This window comes from Bos taurus, chromosome 7 (assembly GCF_002263795.3).
Source record: "Bos taurus isolate L1 Dominette 01449 registration number 42190680 breed Hereford chromosome 7, ARS-UCD2.0, whole genome shotgun sequence".
Classification (NCBI taxonomy): domain Eukaryota; kingdom Metazoa; phylum Chordata; class Mammalia; order Artiodactyla; family Bovidae; genus Bos; species Bos taurus.
In genome coordinates, this window is record NC_037334.1 from 95,876,257 (window position 1) to 95,898,588 (window position 22,332).

Genomic DNA, 22,332 nt, shown 5'->3' on the forward strand with positions numbered 1-22,332 from the left:
AGAGGGGAATTTGGGAGTCCTCTTTTATTATTATTATTTTCTATTTAACAAGGTCAATTTTCTTTCTTTTTTTATTATTATTTTTTTTTACTTTACAATATTGTATTGGTTTTGCCATGCATCAACATGCATCCACCATGGGTGTACACATGTTCCCCATCCTGAACACCCCTCCCACCTTCCTCCCCATACCATCCCTCTGGGTCATCCCAGTGCACCAGCCCCAAGCTTCCTGTATCCTGCATCGAACCTGGACTGGCGATTCATTTCTTATATGATATTATACATGTTTTAATGCCATTCTCCCAAATCATTCCCCCCTCCCTCTGGGAGTCCTCTTTTAACTTTAAAAGTTAGTTCTGTTCTCTATGTCCGTTTCTCCATTGCTGCCCTGAAAGTAAATTTATCAGCACCATCTTTTTAGATTCCATATATATGTGTCAGTATGCGATATTTATATTTCTCTTTCTGACTTACTTCACTCTGTAGAATAGGCTCTAGTTTTGTCCACCTCCTTAGAACAGACTCAAATGTGTTCCTTTTATGGCTGAGTAGTATTCCATTGTATATATGTACCACAGCTTCTATATCCATTCATCTGTCGATGGGCATCTAGGTTGCTTCTATGTTCTAGCTATGGACATAGGGGGAGGAGAGGAGGGAGAAGGGGAGATGTATAGAGAGAGTAACATGGAAATTTACGATACCATGTGTAAAATAGACAGCCAACGGGAATTTGCTGTATGACTCAGGGAATTCAAACAGGGGCTCTGTGACGGGCTGAAGCACAGGATGGGGAGGGGGACGGGAGAGAAGTCTGGGAGGGAGGGCACATGGCTGTGCCTGTGGCTGATTCCTGTTGATATATGACAGAAAATCACAAAATTCTGTAAAGCAATTATCCTTCAACTAAAAACAAATTTTTTAAGTTAATTATTATCTTATAAAAGCCTGCTGCAGATCACTTCCCTACAAGCAATATGTTGAAGGGGCTGCTTCCTATCTTCTGTGCACTATCGTACCTTTTAGTTTTTATCAATCTGCAATGTGAAGACTAGTATCTCATGTTCCTTTGGTCTGCATATCCCTAGTCACCAGGGGCAATAAGCCTTTTCATGTATTAACTGTAATTTACATAACTTTGTCTGTGAGCTGTCTGTCTATATTCTTTGCCCATTTTTCTACTTTTTTGTCTTAGAAATACTTGTTCACCATATGTTCTTTTATGTGAGGTGGAAGTAACGGAGGAGGTGGGGTGGCCAAGACAGTCCTCGTTGACCTGAGTTATTATTGCTTTGCCTCAAACCTCCCTTTCACTTTGGCTGTAAAGACATGGTTCCATCTCTCTGGGAAGTTGAATGCTTCCATTTAAAAAAAAATTTTTTTTTAAAGGAAAGAGAAGAAAGGGGGAGAAAAGCACTTCCCCAGAGCACATAATCCTCTTTGCTACCCATGAAACCTGCTGCTGCTACACAATTCATGTGGGATTTATATTCTGGCAACCAAAGAGCACAGCACAAAACCCACCTGCAGAGACCCTGCAGTCTGGAGTGCCAATGTTCAGGAACCATCCGCTTAATGTCATGCTGGTCTATTGAAAAACGTGGACTCCTTCTGATAGTCTCACTTGAGGGAATAGAAGCCCCAAGCATCGCAGCCGCAGTGACAGAGCCCCTGCCCTCCCTGACCACCCTTTGCACCTTTTTACACAAGTCCGCATCTGTCTTTTCTTCCCTGGCCTTGCACCCCACTTTTCCTATTTCACAAGTGCCTCATTCACTTTCCTAATCTTAATGAGCTTCAAGCTGGTTTTTTAAAAGGTGGGAAAAAAAATAGGAAAAGAAACCTCATTTTGCAGCCAATATGCCTCTAGCAGGCTTTCCCACAGAGAGAGAAGAGTGAGTCTCAAGACTGTGGGGAGGCTGACCCGCAAGGCAGGAGGCAGCTGTCTGCTTTTATTAAAATGCCACCTGAGCCAGAGTCTGATTTCTTTGAGGACCGGTTGACTATCCTTCACATGCAGGACCTGTGACACACGCTTCTGCGGCTTTTGTCCCTAAGCCCTCAGGTCAGTTTTAGGGAGGAGATTAAAACCCTGCCACCCGCTGGACTCAGCGGTAAAGAATCCGCCTACCAATGCAGGAGACACAAGGGATGTGGGTTTGATCCCTGGGTGGGGAAGATCCCCTGGAGGAGGGCATGGCAATGCACTCCAGTATTCTTGCCTGGAGAATCCCATGGACAGAGGAGCCTGGCGGGCTACAGTCCCTCACTCTCCTCACCTCCCGCCTCCCTGACTCTGTCTGGCCCCATCAGCTGCTCTAGAAGTGGACCAGCACACCCAGTTCAGCACAGTTTCTGTTTGTCTCTTTCCTCGTTTCCTGTGTGCGGTGGCAGTTTATTCTCTGATCCTGTCAGGAAGTCCTCCGGAGAATTCCAAGAACTTGGTAACATGAATGCACTTGCATATTTCAGCCCACACAGAGACCAGCTTGAAATGTCAGATGATAGCTGCGTTTGAGCAAATACTAATCTATGAGCAGATTTTAAAATTAAACCATATCCCAAGAATAGAGTTTGCATTTAGGATACTTCTTTTTCCTTAGTCTAATTTTTTTTATTTTAATCTTAAAGGAAAACCATGCCTAAACAGTTTCTTCCCCTTCCCTCTTTTAAGAGATGTACTGAGGTGTCAGTTCAGTTCAGTTGCTCAGTCGTGTCCAACTCTTTGCGACCCCATGAATCACAGCACGCCAGGCTTCCCTGTCCATCACCAACTCCCGGAGTTCACTCAGACTCACATCCATCAAGTCAGTGATGCCATCCAGCCATCTCATCCTCTGTTGTCCCCTTCTCCTCCTGCCCCCAATCTCTCCCAGCATCAGAGTCTTTTCCAATGAGTCAACTTTTCCCATAAGGTGGCCAAAGTATTGGAGTTTCAGCTTTAGCATCATTCCTTCCAAAGAACACCCAGGGCTAATCTCCTTTAGAATGGACTGGTTGGATCTCCTTGCAGTCCAAGGGACTCTCAAGAGTCTTCTCCAACACCACAGTTCAAAAGCATCAATTCTTTGGCACTCAGCCGTCTTCACAGTCCAATTCTCACATCCATACATGACCACTGGAAAAACCATAGCCTTGACTAGATGAACCTTTGTTGGCAAAGTAATGTCTCTGATTTTCAATGTACTATCTAGGTTGGTCATAACTTTCCTTCCAAGGAGTAAGTGTCTTTTAATTTCATGGCTGCAATCACCATCTGCAGTGATTTTGGAGCCCCCCAAAAGAAAGTCTGACACTGTTTCCACTGTTTCCCCATCTATTTCCCATGAAGTGATGGGACCAGATGCCATGATCTTAGTTTTCTGAATGTTGAGATTTCAGCCAACTTTTTCACTCTCCACTTTCACTTTCATCAAGAGGCTTTTGAGTTCCTCTTCACTTTCTGCCATAAGGGTGGTATCATCTGCATATCTGAGGTTATTGATATTTCTCCTGGCAATCTTGATTCCAGCTTGTGTTTCTTCCAGTCCGGCATTTCTCATGATGTACTATGCATATAAGTTAAATAAGCAGGGTGACCATATACAGCCTTGACGTACTCCTTTTCCTATTTGGAACCAGTCTGTTGTTCCATGTCCAGTTCTAACTGTTGCTTCCTGATCTGCATATAGGTTTCTCAAGAGGCAGGTCAGGTGGTCTGGTATTCCCATCTCCTTCAAAATTTTCCACAGTTTATTGTGATCCACACAGTCAAAGGCTTTGGCATTGTCAATACTGCAGAAATAGATGTTTTTCTGGAACTCTCTTGCTTTTTTGATGATCCAGCAGATGTTGTTAATTTGATCTCTGGTTCCTCTGCCTTTTCTAAAACCAGCTTGAACATCTGGAAGTTCACGGTTCATGTATTGCTGAAGCCTGGCTTGGAGAATTTTGAGCATTACTTTACTAGCGTGCGAGATGAGTGCAATTGTGCGGTAGTTTGAGCATTCTTTGGCATTGCCTTTCTTTGGGATTGAAATGAAAATTCATGTCTCCATAAAAGCTCACCGATTCTAAGTGTGCAGTTTGTAAACTTTTGGTAACTGTAAGTAATTGTGCAGCCATCCCCACAATCCAGTTGTAGAACAGCTCTATCACCTCAAAACTTCCCCCTTGATAACTGGAGTTGATACTTGCTCCTACTTCCAACCCAGGCAACTGCTGATCTGCTTTCTTTCTCTGTAGTTTTGCCTTTTTCTAGAAGTTTCATATAAGCGAAATATCACAATACACAGTCCTTTGTATCTAGCTTCTTTCAGTTAGAATAATGTTTTTGAGGTTCATCCATGCTCTTGCCTGTATCGGTGTTTCGGTCTTTACTACAGCAGCATAGTATGCCATTGCATGGCGATACCACATTTCATTGATTCATTCACCTGCTGACGGACACTGGGGTTGTGTCATAGTTTTGACTATGGCACCTCTACTATGAATATTTGCATGTAAGTCTTTGTGTAGACGTGTTTTCATTTCTCTTGGGTAAATTCCAAGTAGCAGAGTTGCAAGATCATGGGGTAAGTGTATGTTTAACTCTCTCAGAAACTGTCAAACAAATTCTGAAGACATTTGTTAATAAGTCTCATCTTTTTAAGGTCGCATTTGTCATGAAATTACCCAGTCTAAAGGAATAAATAAATAAAAGTTCTGAGCAGCATTTTGTGGTTTTTAGGACTGGAATCATGGGCAGTCGTAGTAATGGAACTAAGGAAAGGGAGCAGTTTTAAGTCTTTTTCCATTCCTTCTCAGCCTTCATCCAAGAGCTCTTTAGAATCCTACTGACAAAGGAAAAGCGCACAGCCACCACCAGCTCTCAGTCCTTCGGTTCCCTCTTTCCTTGTCCTGCCTCTGTGAGCCACCACTGAAGGCGCCCCTTTCAGATTTCTTTGGCTAAGAAGACTCCAGTGAGCCTTCCTAGGGGGCAGGAACAGAGGATTCTGGGTGCACATGCCTTGTTGTCCTATGGACACCAGCAAAGTGGAAGCTGCTACAGTTATCAGGTGATGACTGCAGATTGTGGACTCCTGAGATCAGGAGAGAAGTTAGTCCTTACCCAGGTGGTTTGGGAAGACAAGGCCATAGCCACAAAGAAAGAGATTTTTCAACTTCAGTTCTGCTACTTACAATTTTATGACCTTAAGCAAATTTTTAATCTTTATAATTCTCAGTTTTCACCTGACAGGGTTACTGTGAGGATTAACTGGGATAATAATAGAATGCATATAATGTAAGGTCTTTGATGGCAGGAAATCTTTGTGTGAATCCCAGGAGCTTAGAACAGTGCTAGGCATGTAGGAGGTGTTTAGCAAATGCTCACAGATTGACTAAAGTACTTAATGTAATACGTGATACCTACAGAGATTATTCATTCATTCACTCATTGAATCTTTTGTTTAATATTTATTGAGTATCTACTATATCTTTGTTGAGAGCTGAACTGTGCCACCAACATATGAGTAGCTGATTAAGACAAGTCAAAATGAAACGGTCTAGCCTTTAACCACTTCCTGTGATAATATTAGCATGAGGTTATAGTAGAGAAAGCACAGATTCCCCCATCATTCCACTTTCCCCAGAGAAGGACACTGGCGAGGGTTAGATGGCTCAGCCCAGACATGGGGAATTGTCTCACTATCAAGAGTCCTGGTTGAAAGACTCCTGCCATGTTATGGACCCCAGAGCCATGGGGTGGGAGACGGGTAAAGGCGGAGAGGAAATAGCTGGAAGACAAAAAGCACCGAGTACTGAGCAGAGTGGAGAAAATATCTTCAGATTTTCATTTCTCCAGCATCTACCCCACCTCCTGCCGCCTGCAACCCTACTCCCAGCTCTCAGAGGCACCTAACAAGGCCTCTACTTAAGGATCTTGATAAAGAGACCCCCCACGTAAAGATCCCTTGGCTGCAAATATAAATACCTGTAAGAGTTTGACCAGTCAAGGGTAGGGGGTGGGAAGGCTGATGATGTGAGTCTGATATGGGGAGGGCAGACTTTCTCCATCAGACTTTCAGGCAGAGCCTTGGTAAAGGCCTGTGGTTGGGCCTGAAAAAAATCACAACACAGGCTTCTGGCCAGGAGTCAAACTCCTGAATGCTGCTGTTAGTGTGGATGTGGCCTCTGCCTTCACAAAAACCTGCAAGCTATTGAGTAGGCAGAATATAGACAAACAAAAAAATCCCTCACTGCAAATTGTGATGAGGGCCCTGAAAGTGTCAGGTGGCTGCGGGGCAGAGTCTGGGGCAGGAGACAGCAGATGCTCCTACACTGGCCTGAGCACTGCAGCTCGTGCCCTCTGAGGGGAGGCCTGAGCTGAGGACGGAGAGGAGCCTGCCAGACTGGGGGTGGGGGGGGCGGGGTTGGGGAAGGCGGAGCACACAGGAAGCTAAATAAGTGTTCATTCGTCCCCACTTTGTTCCATCAGGCTTTAACTAATTAAGGATGCTACGCTTGAGGGGCAATGTGACTTCTGCGGTGGCTCATCCGAATCTGTGTAATAATCCTCCACTCGGTAGCAATTATTTCTTTGATGTATGAAACTGGTGCATCCAGTCGAATCTTTTCTGTAGTTATGCAGATCTCAAACACACATGAGTCAGATGTTCCTAGGATCCAAATAATCTTTTATAAATCTGAACAAACCTCTGTCGTGTAGCTATACGGGAGGGCCAGAAGAATCAATTTAGCTAAAACTCCTTGGTGCTCTCGATTTCTCTGAATATTAGAGCCTGGAGATGCTGCGGAAAACAGTGGTTAAATTGACTTTAGGGAGGAAGGGAAGGGTCCCTGGTTATTTTCCTCTGCGAGGGTTCTGGAAGATGCCCTATACCCCTCAGCCTCTCTTCTGTAAGCCTCTGACACAAAGTTTACTGTCAGGAACAAACTGCTCCTTCAGTTAATTGTGAAAAAAAAAAAAAAAAAACATGCACACACAGTACAAAGCGACTGGCAGGTATTGTAAATCTTGTTTTTGCTCAAGATTATTTATCTTTCTAAAAAGTCTGCTCCCTTTCATGTTCATTGCTTAGCGGTCAGCTCAAAGGAGTCAGTCCCTTGCACAAAGTCCCTAACATTACGCACCTAAATTTTCAAAACTTTGTTTTGGACGAGGTTGGACTGAGGTACTCAACTATTTATATCCCAGATTTAGTATTTCTTAAATGAGTTCTGTTGGGCACCGCAGGGTGGAAGTGGGGCCCTATACTGGAGGAGGTATGTGGGCGCTGGAGGATCCCACGAAAGCACAAGCTCACAAGTTGGCATGGGTCCCTCCCGAGCGGAACGCCACCTTAGGACTTTCCTGTAACTCAGTTCGAGAGATGAGCTTGTTAAAAGGAATTCTGGCCAAGTTGTGAGAGTGTAGACATCAAGTGAACTGTTGGGAGCAAATTCTCCCTGAAGTTTTCCTATGACCTGGGCTAAGTTACTTACTCAATCTCTGTCTCACCATCCTTGTTTATTAAAAAAAAAGAAAAGGATTTGAGATTAATATTTTCTACCTTAGAAAGTTGTTCTGAGAATTTAATTCATAGATAATGCTTCAAGTCGCTCTTACCTCCTATTGCATTGGTCTGCGATTCCTTTTCAAAGTTAACTTCAAAATCTCCTTCCCCACTGTAGTTTTCGAAGTTTCTAAATGTGAAATTTAAAGGAAAAAAACATTTTTAGGAGTCTCTGTCATGTCTCATGCAAATGAGAATTAGCAGTTCTGTTTGCAATTAACAGAGTCAGTAAGTAGCTGAGAGCGCTGCTGTCCTCGGAAGAAAGCTCTTCGTTCGAGTGGCCGTGAGGCTAAGCCACGCCTCCCAGAGCCCAACCAGGGAGGCGGCAGGGTTAATTACGTACTATAAACCACCTAGTGGTTTCAATCCAATTTAAAACGGTCTGGATGTTTATAAAGCCTTATTTTTAATTTGGCTTTGACAAAGTGCTATCTCAATTTTAACAATCCCCCTGAGCTCTGTGACTCATATCATCAGAGATCTGACCTTTCAGCAGAAGTGGGAAAGGATCTTAAGTTGTTACCTTGACAACACAAGGTAAGCAGGATGCTTTGAGCTCTGGTGTTTCTGCTATAAATAATCTGTCTTTGACCAGACACTGGCCAGAGAAATATTAACATGAACACAGAGAGCAATGAGCTGGGTTGGCGATGGGGAGCATCTGCATTTCAGGAGACTGTTTTAATCACCATTTTTAGGAATTATTCCCAGAGGCACTTTTGAAGCAATTAACCAATAAACTGATAAGAGAGAATGGCTTCAATTTCTAAAAATGGGAATCCACACAAATGAAGATTGGTAGTACTTGATTATGTGAGGGTTTCTCTATACTTATGTGTACCATTGTCTAAATTCTGTTTTCCTTCCAAGTATTTATTCTCCGGTTTCCCAACAGCCTGTAAAACCGAACAGAGAGAAGCTAACAACGAACTTTGGCCTTTTGGCCATAACTTATTTGATGTTACCCTGCACAGTAGCAGGAAAGGAACAGCAATAAAACTGGGTGGCTTTTAAAACACTGTGGATTATTAAAGAAAGAAAAATCAAAGCCTTTTGGATTAAAGTAACAAAATACTACGGAATTTTTTTTTGACCAGCTATACTCTTGGATCGGTTTGAGATTTATGGCTGTGATTATCCTTTTGCTTGCTGACGTAAATTAGTCTTCTGGGAAGTCCAGGTTATTTCTCAATAAGCTTTAATAGTCTGTGAGTCAGAGTAGGTGCTGCTTATAATGAGTCTTGCAGGATTTACAGGATGGCAAGGAAGAAATTGAGGAAGCATGCTCATCTAGTGGCCTTTGTAATAGTGCCGAAAAATATTTTCTGAATAAGAGCCTTTGCTCCAGTATCTTCTTGCTGCTTTTTAACATAATTTACCCAGGAAGATTTCCTAAAGGTACCTTCCAGTTGCATGAGATTCTATATGACTATTAATGCTTCTTCTTGTTGTGGGATCAAAATATACACTCTCAGATTCATGTGAGCAAAATAGGATAATGATTTGTTTTTTCCAATTGATCTTGTTTTCTTAAATTCTTGCTCTGATGATTGCAAGGGAGCTGCTCTAAATTAAGAGACACTTAAAGAGACATTAACAACCAAACATAACATGTCACCCTTAATTAAACCTCAATTCAAACAAGCCAACAGAAAAAGGCAATGTGAAACAATCAGAGACATTTAAAACGGACTGTATATTAGATGGGAGAAGGCAATGGCAACCCACTCCAGTGTTCTTGCCTGGAGAATCCCAGGGACGGCAGAGTCTGGTGGGTTGCCGTCTATGGGGTCGCACAGAGTTGGACACGACTGACTTAGCAGCAGCAGCAGCAGCATATTAGATAATTCATGAAATGGTTGTTAATTGCCTAAGTGTGATGATAACATTGAGGTAATGTTAGAAATTGTTTTTCTCCATATGCCTACTGAAGTCCATAGAAGCAAAATGGCATGAGGATTTGCTATAAAATATTTTTTTTAAAAAAAGAATTGAGTTATTAAGGAAACAAGAATGACAAAAACTATAATATGAATAATTTATATATGGAATTTATTATACTATTCTATTTTTCAAGTTTCAAAATATTCATAATTTAAAAAAATCTTTTCTAACCCAAAGCAGTCTCTCTCTCCTCTTTTTCAAGATAGTGCCTTGTAAAGATGGCTAGTGTCTTCTTGGAATAGAGGATGGTGTGAAGTCTGACTCTCAGGGCATTCTCTTCTCTGGGTCCTCTGCTTCTGAAGAGACTGTGACTTTCAGAGTTGAGTCAGGTTAGCACGTCGTGGTTGAACTCTCATGGTTTCCCCCTTGCCCGCTTGTCTCTTTACTCTGCTTTTGGTTGTGCTGCTGATGCTTGGAGGCCTAGCTCTGATGACCAGTAGATTTGGGGCTTGGGTGATCCATGCTGTGGCTCCCAGCCCCAGAGCCATAGTGCCTGTCTGCAGCGAACCCTCCTGGCCAGTGAGTTCACCAGCTGATCAGTTCAGTTCAGTTCGGTGGCTCAGTCGTGTCCAAATCTTCTTGACCCCGTGGACTGTAGCACACCAGGCCTCCCTGTCCATCACCAACTCCTGGAGCTTGCTCAAACTCATGTCCATCGAGTTGGTGATGCCACCAGCTCGGCATCACTGACTCACCAGCTGGTATCTTCAGTTATTTCCACATGCTGGCCCCTCACCCCAGACACAGAAATGTCTAGATTCCTAACACTCTGGGAGAAAGCCATGGAGAATCAATGGAGCAGAGAGGATATTGCATACAATCTCTTAGCCACTTTTCTCAGCCGATTTTACTCTCCTCCCCCTGCCTGTTGGATGCAGCGGATAGTTTTAACCCCGGGGCTTCTCTGGGAAGCGCAGATTTTTCAGATGGGCCTAGAGAAGGACAAACCAGGACTTTTTCTGAAATCAACTCAACACATCTGAGTCCTTAAACCCTTCATAGCCAGCCTCTTGGGCTTCTCTTCCTTTTCTGCTAGCCTGGTTACCGGGCACAGAAAGGCTTCCCCAAAGGGCATGGTGTTCACAACTGTGGTTTCTCATTAGAATGTGTGCTCATGATCTGTTTCCCTCACTAAAATGAAAACTCCATGAGGGCAGAAATCGTATCTCTTTTATTTACTGCTGTATGCTCAGCATCTGAAGCAGTGTTTAGCACATGTTAGGTGCTCAATAAAAACATATTGAATAAACAGGTAGTGAGCAATCACTGTATACAATTTTCCATAGCACTTATTTTGGGAACCACACATGCTTTAGTGTAAATACTTTGTTAATGTCTATAGCTCCCATTACAAGTTTTGCTGAAACTTGCCTGGTGAAAGGTTTCCCAGGTAACTTGGTGGTAAAGAACTCACCTCTGCCAATGCAGGGGACACAGGGCAGACGAGTTCGATCCCTGGGTCAGGAAGATCACCTAGAGGAGAAAATGGCAACCCACTCCAGTAATTCTTGCCTGGGAAATCCCATAGACAGAGGAGCTTGGTGGGCTACATTCCATGGGATCACGAAAGAGATGGACATAACTGAGTGACTGAGCATCCGAGCACTCCTGATGAAATTGAACCTGAATGCTTGCTGAACACTTGATTCCCAGGTCTTTTTCCCTGAGTTTCTGATTCTGTAGGTCTAGAGTAGAAATTAGGAGTCTGTATGTTTTACAGGTGCCAAGGAGCCTCCTCCTATTAGGCAGCTGTGGAAAACACTGCTCTAGAACATAAGCTTTACCTGAAAGTGAAAGTCGCTCAGTTGTGTCTGACTCTTTGTGACACCATGGTCTATACAGTCCATGGAATTCTCTAGGCCAGAATCCTGGAGTGGGTAGCCTTTCCCTTCTCCAGGGGATCTTCCCAACCCAGGGATCAAACCCTGGTCTCCCCCATTGCAGGTGGATTCTTTATCAGCTGAGCCACTAGGGAAGCTTTATCTAGGAGGTACCTTGTCTGGTTTTAATCATTGGAGAGATCTGGCACATAGCAAGACCTCATTACATCTTTGCTGAATGAATGAATGACTGATATATAGTGGTGAACACATACCAGCTCTTTCTGATGTGATATTCTCTTTTCAACAACCAAACTGAACTTCCTTAGAAAGATTAGATGGGTTAATTAGTGAAAAACCATCACTTGAGTTTCTGGCATATTATGTTTCAACCTGGTGGATGGAAATGTAGTTTTTTTTTTTTTAACTACCTCCTTAATAATAAGATAGAATATAGCTATCAAGAAATCAGCTGGGTTCTCTTCTGAGGCTGAAATAAAAAAGGTGTTTACCAAACTATGACAATTAAATCTTTACTATGAATAATCATAAAGAAGCAGTAAATCTGTCACCTTTTCAGATATCAGAAACGTGAATTAATATTTTTTTCAGTTTTGTTCTGAAAACATTTATCAGATAAATAGTTAGATGGAATACATAAGAGCTATCATTTCTCTATTACCATTTTGATGGTAAAATTAAAATTCTTAACTCTTAAAATTCAAATACTATGATTACATCACTAGAGAGGCAGCCTGGAACCACAGAATGATCACTGGACTTGGGGGCAGAAAAACCTCAGTCCTAATCCTGACTCACTTGGCTGCTAATTGGCTATATGACCTTTCTCAAATCATGTCCTCTCTCGGCCTGGTTAGTTTCCTTGAGAGTTAAAACGTTAAGATTGAGTTAGTTAATGTTTGGGATTTATTATAGCTTTCACATTCCATAGTTCCTTTATTCACAGCAAGACACTTCTCTAGGCACTGGGGCTGCCACAGTGAACAAAAGAGACAAATATCTTCCTCTGGGGAACTTATGTTCTACTGAGAATCGAGCATAAAAAGTAAATAAGCTAAGATAGTTAGATGGATAGAAAGAAATACAAAGCAGAGAATAGAGTGTAGAGTAGCAAGAGTAAATAGGATGGGCAGAAAAATCTCCACTGAGATTTTAAGTAAATACTTGTTGCCTTTTGACAACACAGAATTCATATGTCAAGTCCATCAGATAAGGCTGTGACCAAAAGCAAAAAATAAAGCTGGAGAGAGTGGGGTGCGAATGCCAATTCCTATTAAGAGCTGTGGAAAATAAACCAGTTAATGTGGAAAATAAACCAGACAGTTACTGTAACTGGAGAATATAGTGGTTTCTCAGCTCCAGCACTGTGGCCATGTAGGATTTGGGTCCAGTTTTACCAGATCTGCTGTCTTCCAAGAGAAATAAAAAATCTGATTTTTAAAAATTGATTTACAATATTATGTTAGTTTTAGGTCCAAATCAGGGTGATTTGGTTATACATACATATATATACATATTCTTTTTTTAAAATTATTTTCCATGATAGATTGGAAAGCACACATGTGACTCTTCTGTCCCTCATGTAAGGACACCAATGGTCATATTGAACTGTGGTGTTCGAGAAGACTCTTGAGGGTCCCTTGGACAGCAAGGAGATCCAGCCACTCCATCCTAAGGGAAATCAGTCCTGAATATTCATTGGAAGGACTGATGCTGAAGCTGAAACTCCAATACTTTGGCCACCTGATACAAAGAGCTGACTCATTGCAAAAGACCCTGATCCTATTAAAGATTGAAGGCAGGAGGAGCAGAGGACAACAGAAGATGAGATGGTTGGATGGCATCACCAACGTAACGGACATGAGTTTGAATAAGCTCTGGGAGTTGGTGATGGACAGGGAGGCCTGGTGTGCTGCAGTCCATGGGGCTGCAAAGAGTCGGACATGACTGAACAACTGAACTGAACTGGTTATATTGAATTAAGGGCCCATCCTACCAGTTGACCTCATTTTAACTAATCACATCTGCAGTGACCCTCTTTCCAGATAGTCACATTCTAAGGTATTGAGGATTTGGACTTCAACGTATATTTTGTAAGGAAGACAAAATTTAGCTCATAATAGCTATCAATTAGTATGCATTTAAAAAAATAGTGCCTTAGTTAACACTCTGGAAGAAATAAATCGTATAGGTGACTCACAGCTTATTCACTTGGGAACTTTAGGCCAAACATTAAGGAGCCTCCAGAAAGGACTGTAAGCTCAATTAGAGCAGACATCGCTCTCTCTGTTTGTCTCTGAGACCCTGGCTCACAGTGCAGTGCCTGCCGAGTATCTGCTGAAATAATGAGTAGATGAATGAATGGTGAGATTTCTTTTATGTACCAGATAATCTGGAACACTATGCTATTAGCACAGAAAGAATCTATCTTTACTTGCAATCGATCAAGACTGTACTCAACGTTCAATACTTTCTGTAGGTTTCCACTCAAATTTGGACAGAGCCGTATAGAATAGTAACCCCACTCCTAACCTGGCACTCCCATCCTGTTCCTCTGCCTTGGATTTCTGTGGATTGTGAGACTTGGGCCTGTGTCTGAGACACTGCTCTGAGATGCTGCCCAACCAGCCTGTTCTATTTTTCACTTGATCTTAAATGCCAGTCTTTCTTTTTCTGTGACAGAGATTGCCTGTGGTTTACCCAGTATCCCGTCTTCCCTTTCCTTAAAGGCAGAATGCGAGGGCAATTTTCCCAGCTGAAAAACAATACTTTCAAGCCTCGTTCACCAGCAAGAATAGCTAAATAGATGTAAGTGGCAGTCTTGGGGCATGGCTTCTGGAAAGCTCTTTATGTCCTATTCAACCATCCTGTTTTGTGCTAGAAGGTAAATGTGACAACCAGAGCAACAGCAGTCATTTGGGACCCTAAAGGAGTGTCAACAATGAAAGCTACACATTGAGGGGGGTGGCGTGAGAGAAGTAGCCTGGCTTCCTGCTAATATCTTGGAGTCACCATATTAACATCAGACAACTTACATCCGTACTTCCTTCATGTGAAAAGAAAAGTGCAATCTCTGATTTGTTTCAACCCCAGTGCAAATCATACTTCTGTCTTCTCCTTCCCTTTTTGTGCTAAGTCGCTTCAGTCATGTCCAACTCTTTGCAACCCTATGGACTATAACCCACCAGACTCCCCTATCCACAGAGATTCTCCAGGCAAGAATACTAGAGTGGGTTGCCATGCCCTCTTCCAGGGGATCTTCCCAACCTAGGGGTCGAACCTGCGTCTCTTACATCTTCTGCAAGGGCAGGCAGATTCTTTACCCCTGGTGCCACCTGGGAAGTTTTGCTGTCTTTTTCAGGGAAAGACATTTCCCAGGCTCTCTTGCCTTCTCCTTTCCAGAAAGAGACAGCTAACAGGAAGCACTGATTGAACCCCGGAGGGCCGGAGGAGGGGAAAAGCCAGAGTCTGTCTTCTCCTTTCTCTCTGCTGCAGGAGAGGCAGTGGATATAGGGCTAACTCGCACCAGACCAGCTTCTCTCCACAGGGAAAGCTCCAGCTTCTGTCCAGTGGTCCCCGCTCCTGGGACCCAGCATCACCATCCCGCTCATCTCTGCATCTGACAGTGGGAGGGCCTTCCTCAGTTGCTAATCAGTAGGTTTCTCGCTGAATCCCACTTGACTTCTCAGCTCTTTCCTCATCTGTGTAACAGATACCTGTATATAATGCCCTTTTTGACTGTCTGTTTTCTGAATGGAGCCTGAATGATCCAGTACCGAGGTCTGCAGGAGAGAGGAAATCCCAGCCGAACACAAAGCCTGCCTCTTGTATCTCCCATCAGAATTTGTGGAAGCAGCAGAGCAGAAGCCTCCAAGATCTAAAGCCTGTCGATGCCGCAGTTAAACCCACAGATCCTGGCCACTTTCACCCTCCAGATCAGAGCCTTTCCTGAACCTTCTGAACCAATGTGAGAGAACAAACTGGAAGGTCTCATCTCTCCTGGGCAGTGCTGGGTGTTTGCTGTTGGCAATCACATCTCTGTCGCAGACTCTCCTTGGAGCCGGCAGAAAGTCCCATGGGCACCCTGCTTCTCCACTTTTGCCCCTGGGGCCAGGTAGAAAGTGGGATCCTGGGGTCTCACCACGATCTTCCTGCATTGTCTGCTCTTTGAGACAGTCTATTTCCTAGAGTATTTCCTAAATGTGTGCAAGCGGTGGTTTATACTCCTCCCTTTGGCATTCAATCCACAGTCTCCACAAGTCTCCAAGTCTCCACCTTGCTTTCCCACTTCGTTTTCCGCAGTCCTGGAGGGTGTGAGGCTGGGAGGCCAGATTTGATGGTGACAGACCCTCCCACCAGTTCCAGCATTCCACTTGTATCCTTCCCGTCCTGCCAAGGACTAATGCCACCGTCTTTAAAATCTATATTGGCTGATATGAGAGTCCATATTTCCCACTCTGCCAGCGTCTTCTGTAGGAAATATTCTGTGGAATCATACTGATGAGCCTTCACATCATAGCACAGTTCTAGATTTCTGCTAAGCCATTATCCACACAGCAGATTTCAGTGCTTGATGTTCCTTGTCATGGAAGGATATGCTGAGTACACCAGCAGCTCAGGCTGAATCTGCCCATCACTTGTCTACCGCAGTACAGCGGTCCTGGCTTATTTCACGTGATGTAGCCACTCCCCGTACTACATTTCAGCAATGCCACCCCCTTCCATGTTCGTAAGGTATAATTCAAGAATAAACTCAAATGTACTCATAGGTGATCGTACACATGCAAAGAGTTTGGAGGATGGCTCAAATATTCAATTCTTATTCCCACAAAGATTGCCTTTCAAACCATACAGAATTCACTGGCTGTTGACACCAGGAAGTTCTTTTTCCCTTTATATTCTCTCCCCTGCTTGAGGTCTTCCCTGCCCCTTGTGATCATGGCCAGCAAAACCTGTCCCTCTTTCCAGCCCAAGGAAACAAAACCGGACCCTCGAATCCTTGAGTGAGCAGCACTTATGGAAGCAAACAAAACTCTTTTTGCTGATATTGATCAGTTCTCATCATGTAGCTTCAGTGTCTGTATGCCCTTGTTCTCTCCCTTCAAGGGCAAGAATGAGGAGTAATAAAAAAGTTCAAGGTGACACTGGACTCCATCCTGCTGCAGAAGAGAATAAGCAATGGATTAATTTTATACTAATGAGGAAAAATCGTAAAATTAATTTTAGAAAGTTTTAGGGAACATAGAATTGGAAGAAACAGAGATGGATATAAGTCCAAAGGATTTCTAAGATAGAACCTTATAACTAAAAAGTCCTTTTTCCTTTAATATTTCTCTATATAACTGTGGTTTTATAAATACCATTCTTCAAGATAGACAGCTAGAGACTGACAGATAAACCTGCTAGGCAACCCAGCCTATCAATTATGAAACTGCCGGTGAGCAAGTCTTCACATCAAAGTCACCAAGTTGCAAAAGAATTATCTGTGAAGAAAGAAGCCTCAGCTAACATGGTAAACATGCATTTCAGGGGAATGAAAAAATCTTGCTCATAGTCCTTCTACAAAAACAACAATTTTTATTCACATAGAAATGGTTGCAAGGGACATACAAAGCTGTGAACTGAAATGGAAGCACATCAATACATTATTTCTGTTCAAAACATCTCTGCTTGACTCACCCATCTCCGCAGTCTGGAATAACATGGTGAACCTTCCAGTTGTGGGAAAATAAAAGAGATTGGTTCTGAATAATCTCTATTTTTTACATGTGTTCGCTCATGCTGTGAAGCAAAGAGGTATACTGACCTTGCACCTTTTAACATCCATTCTTATTTCTCAGGCTGAGTCTGCACACCAGTGACTTTCTTACTGGTGGTTGGAGGTATTTTGCAATGGCAGGCTATGTGCCCTAAAAAAACACAATTGCTTTGAAAAATAAATGTTAGTCACTCTTAATCCCCCAAACAGATTTTCCTTATTTGGTGAAAATGTTCGGGGACAAGCCCAAGTAAGAAGAATGCACATGATTTAAGGCCGTTTGCTACGGTTCACAACTTAACTAGCTGCTTGACCTCTGTTATACCTAAGCACACTCAGCTCTAAAAGAACTGCACTTTTCACTTCTAATATGCATTTATAACTGGAAAATAAAGTACGATCTACCATGCTCACACTGAACTTGGATGGTCCTGGGGGGAAAATATCCAGCTCTATTTTGTACAATCACAAAACATTCAGTCTGGAAGGAACCACAGCAGTGGTTCTCTCCAGCACCCCGTAACAATGAAGAGAAAAAGGACACTTAGAGATGGCCTGATTTTAGCACTAAAGTCTCCTGTGCTGGGAAGCCCCCTTGATCTTGGAATGGTTGGTTAGTCTAAGATTAGGTCTCAATTTCAGGTCCTCTGATTACTGACTCGGTGATGTTTGTCCCACCCATTTTTGTTTTTACTGAGATTATAGTTGTCCTACCACTGAAGACAATTTGTAAATAATTGTAAGTGCTAATTATGCATTCACAGTATATTTAAAGGATGAAATAAAATTTAGAGTTTTAGTTTCCCCATATGCTCTTTTAGTGGATTGAGACATGCCCTAAATATTATTTTACTTTATTCTCTCCCTTTTTATTCCTAGAAAGACATAAATTTGTGTTGTTATACATGGCTTAGGCTGATAACAATCAGTAGACGGTTCAGATAAACAAAATGAATTGGAGAGGTTATGAGTTATTTGCACATGTCACCGTGGAGACAAGAGAATGGATTGTCACCATGGAGACTTGTATAAACACTCTGCCTGTAATGATCTCCATGTGAAATCAGATGTAGAAGAGATTTGGGGAGGAGGGTATGTAAATGGAGCTGTATGACTGGAGTGAGTTGTGTAAGGTTAAGGATGTCAAAGTAAGTTGACAGATTCTGCATTCACCATTACTCCACTGCCAATGAGCAGGAAAAAGAACTGCAGGGAAAGCCTCAAAGTTCAGAGGGTGAGAAAAGTGTGTTTCATCATGTCCTAAGATACTGCAGGATTTGAGAAGTTTCCCATTCACTGTACAACTCCTTTTCTGACACTGGCTATTCATCACTGTCATTATAGCAAGTTCTCTGGAGTTAGCATGTGATAATAAGAATTGTTGTTGTTGTTCAGTCGCTCAGTCATGTCCAACTCTTTGCAACCCCATGGACTGCAGCACGCCAGGCTTCCCTGTCCTTCACCAACTCCAGGAGCTTGCTCAAACTCGTGTCTATTGAGTCGGTGATGCCATCCAACCATCTCATCCTCTGTCGCCCACTTCTCATCCTGCCCTCAATCTTCCCCAGCATCAGGGTCTTTTCCAATGAGTCAGTTCTTCGCATCAGGTAGCCAAAGTACTGGAGTTTCAGCTTCAGCATCAGTTCTTCCAATGAATATTCAGGACTGATTTCCTTTAGGATGGACTGGTTGGATCTCCTTGTAGTCCAAGAGACTCTCAAGAGTCTTCCCCAACACCACTGTTCAAAAGCATCTGTTCTTCAGCACTCAGCTTTCTTTATGGTCCATCTGTCACATCCATGCATGACTACTGGAAAACCATAGCTTTGACTAGACGGACATCTGTCAGCAAAGTAATGTCTCTGCTTTTTAATATGCTGTCTAGGTTTGTCATAGCTTTTTTCCCAAGGAACAAGTATTTTTTAATTTCATGGCTGCAGTCACCATCTGCAGTGATTTTGGAGCCCAAGAAAATAAAGTCCGTCAGTGTTTCCATTGTTTCCCCATCTATTTGATGGGACTGGATGCCAGGATCTTAGTTTTTTGAATGTTGAGCTTTAAGCCAGCTTTGCCACTCTTCTCTTTCACCTTAATCAAGAGGCTCTTTAGTTCTTCTTCACTTTCTGCCATAAGGGTGGCGTCATCTGCATATCTGAGGTTATTGATATTTCTCCCGGCAATCTTGATACAAGCTAAAATCAAGATAATGAGGATAGCAGTCTTTATTCAGTCTTATCACATTGCCAAGATGGTGACAAGCTCTTTATGATTGTTATCACTTTGAACATTTTACCAATGAAGAAACTGGGGTGCAGAGAAGTTAAATATCCTGCCCAAGGTCACACAGCTAGAAAATGATAAAGCCAGGATTCCTATCAGGCAGTCTGGTAGCAGAGCTCATGTTCTAAAATACTAAACTCTCACGAGAAGATGTGCTTGTCTTTGAGGCAATTCAAATGTAACTAAGGAAATGAAGTAATGAAGAGTGGCACCAGGGAACTAGAACCTATACACATTTCACGTGGTATTTAGTTATAGCTTCAACGCACAACATGACTCTTATTCCTTTACCTCCTCCTCCTCTACAGATAGAACACTGGAGTGGGTTGCCATTCCCTTCTCCAGGGGATCTTCCCAACCCAGGGATCGAACCTGGGTCTCCTGCGTTGCAGGGAGACTCTTTACCATCTGAGCCACCTGGGAAGCCCTTAATATACAATGTGAATCTTATTCCTTTACCTCTTTCTCCTCTACAGATAGATATACATCAACTATTGGAGTTTTAGTTACAGAGAGCAGAATCCACAATTGCTAGCTAAAAGAAAGGAATATACTAAAGGGAATCAGTTTAGTCGTGGGATATCTGGGAGGATCAGAGAATCATCCTCAAAAGCTACAGAACCCTAATTATACCATCTGCCCGTTTTAGTGTACATCTGGGCTGTTAATAGGCATTTAAATCAGATTTACCTTAAAAATGTACATTTACGCTTTCAGGTGGATTGACTCAAGGGTTGGACTCAGTTGGAAAAACACTTGACTTTTCCCCATAAATTCAAATACCTCACAGAACACTTGTGGACAGCATCCCATGGGCACAGCTGTTCTGGTACAAAACTGTGATAAGGCGTTCCTGGTGATCCAGGAAGCTTTGTGTTGAGTCAAGCAACTCTCTTTGAGAAGGAATAGTATCGCGCTTTGCCTGACAGCAAGGATCAACAGAATGTATCGTAATCTTAAAAGACAGCTGCGAGTATCAATCATCTTGGATAAAGTCCTTTGATTCACATCTCATGGAAGATTCCTTCACAAATTATCGATACACACCAGGGGAATCAACCTGCGTTTTGTACTAAGGATTCAGCAGACAGCAAAGTACACAGGAGCTTCTTCTTCCTGAGGGAAAGCAGAGGATGATGGAAAGCCCACAGGATCTGGACTAAGAACAAAGTTGTTTGAATACCAAATCTGAAAGTATGGGGGTGGTGTCTGGCACCAGGCAGGCATGTTATAACTGATAGTTCATTTCTTCCACCGCATCTAACCCCTTGGCTCCTCTCTGAATGTGAACAGATTCCAGGCTGAACTTGTGGAAATCAAATTAAAAGAAGCTAATATGTTTTTAACCCTTTGGTTGCTGGTAGCTATGTAAAGAGATTCTGTTTTCCTTTTCTCATTGAATGAAAATTTATAGCCTAATTTGTGACACACTCTTAGCAAGTGTGTGGGATTTCATAGCATGACTTTTAATATACTACACACCTCATTTCATCTTTGTAATCTATTTTCTCTCTCTTTTAAAAAAATATTTGTAGCTCATCTTGTCATTTTATATGCACTTTTTCATGCTTATATCCAGTTTTGGAAAACAGTGGTAACTGCCCCCCGCCCCCCGCCCACTTGGGCACTCCTGTGATACCCCAGCCCCTCTTTGTTGTTTCAAGAGCACCTCTGGTCCCTATATTTGTTCTGGCTGTGCTCAAGGCTCCCTCAAAACCAATCCCACTTTTGCCTGAGTTTTAGGCCAGCTGGGATTTTCATCTTCAATTAATCCATCTGCTTCCATCTCTCAAAGATTTCTCATGATTTCTAATCCCTAAGAGTGTCCCATCGTATCTCCCAGCGCTGATTTGAGTTTGTTTTACTTTCTCGTCTCTTCCGCTGTTTCTAGAGGTGAGTCAGGAACTGGTGAATGTGTTCATGTGTCGTCTTCCCAAGGTAGCCCCTCCTCCCTTCTTCAGTTCAGATCTGAACTGCCAACAGTCCTCTGAACACACACACAGACGTGCTACAGGAGCTTCAACTCACAACATCTGAAATAAACGCCTCACCCCCAACAAATGTGTTACGTGTATATGTGTGTGCATGTGTGTATGTGTGCGTGTGTGTGCATGTGTGCATATGTGTGCATTTGTGTGTGTGAATGTGTGTACGTGTGCATGTGTGTGTGTTCCTTGTATAACCAAGGAAGATGGAAGATTGTGTTCTGGCTGCTCTCACTCTCTCAGCTCTCTCCCGTAATAAATATCCAAGCTTTTAGGTGTTCCACCTCTTAAATATCCAGATTTATCCATTCCTTGTCATCATTTTATTGCCGTAGCAGAACAGAATCCAGTTTTACCCCTTCAGCCCATTCTCCAAGCTGTTTTCAAAGTGAGATGTCTAAAAGATACCGCCTTTCCAGAATCCTTCTGGCTTCCAGGCGTCTGCATGGTGCACGTGAGCCCTTTAGCAGAGGGCCTCCTTCAGCACCGAGCCCCTCGCTGGCCGCGATAGGCGCTCCTCCGCAATAGTCAAACTTTGTTGTCAGCTACGCACCCTCTGCTCTTTCATGCATCCGCGCTTTTGTGCATACTGTTCCTTCTACTTCAAATGCTTTTCCTTGCCTCAGCCCACCCTTGCTGCCCGCCTGCTTCATCTCTCAACAGATATCTGTGTCGCACCTACTATGTGCAGGCTTGGCTCCAGACATGGACCAGGGCACATAAGTCTTTGCTCTCAGTTTAAGAATGTATTGAATGCTACTTGGGCTGTGTGCCCGGAGCACGTCCTCCAGTCCAAGAGATTCCATTCTAGTCGGAGATGCACACCAGCCAGATGAGCTCTGTGAGGCTCAGCGTGGGTCCTCCTGAACCTCTTCTGCATCTCCCAGGCTGGCTAAGCCCAGCACATCCTGTGACCTGACCCCTGGATGTTTGTGTGGTCACCTCTGCCATGGAACTGTAGGATTCCTGAGCTGCATTCTTCCTTT

General features: G+C 43.0%; 2 long non-coding RNA genes across 2 annotated transcripts in view; both read left to right on the forward strand.

Annotated features, from left to right (window-relative positions):
- The window catches only part of LOC104968993 (uncharacterized), a 192,618-nt gene that overhangs the window by 85,913 nt on the left and 84,373 nt on the right, over positions 1-22,332 (forward strand). The window lies entirely within an intron of this gene.
- On the forward strand, positions 196-20,707 carry LOC132345827 (uncharacterized). Its single transcript, XR_009495409.1, has 2 exons — positions 196-18,173; positions 20,079-20,707. It is a non-coding gene; the product is annotated as an uncharacterized lncRNA (long non-coding RNA).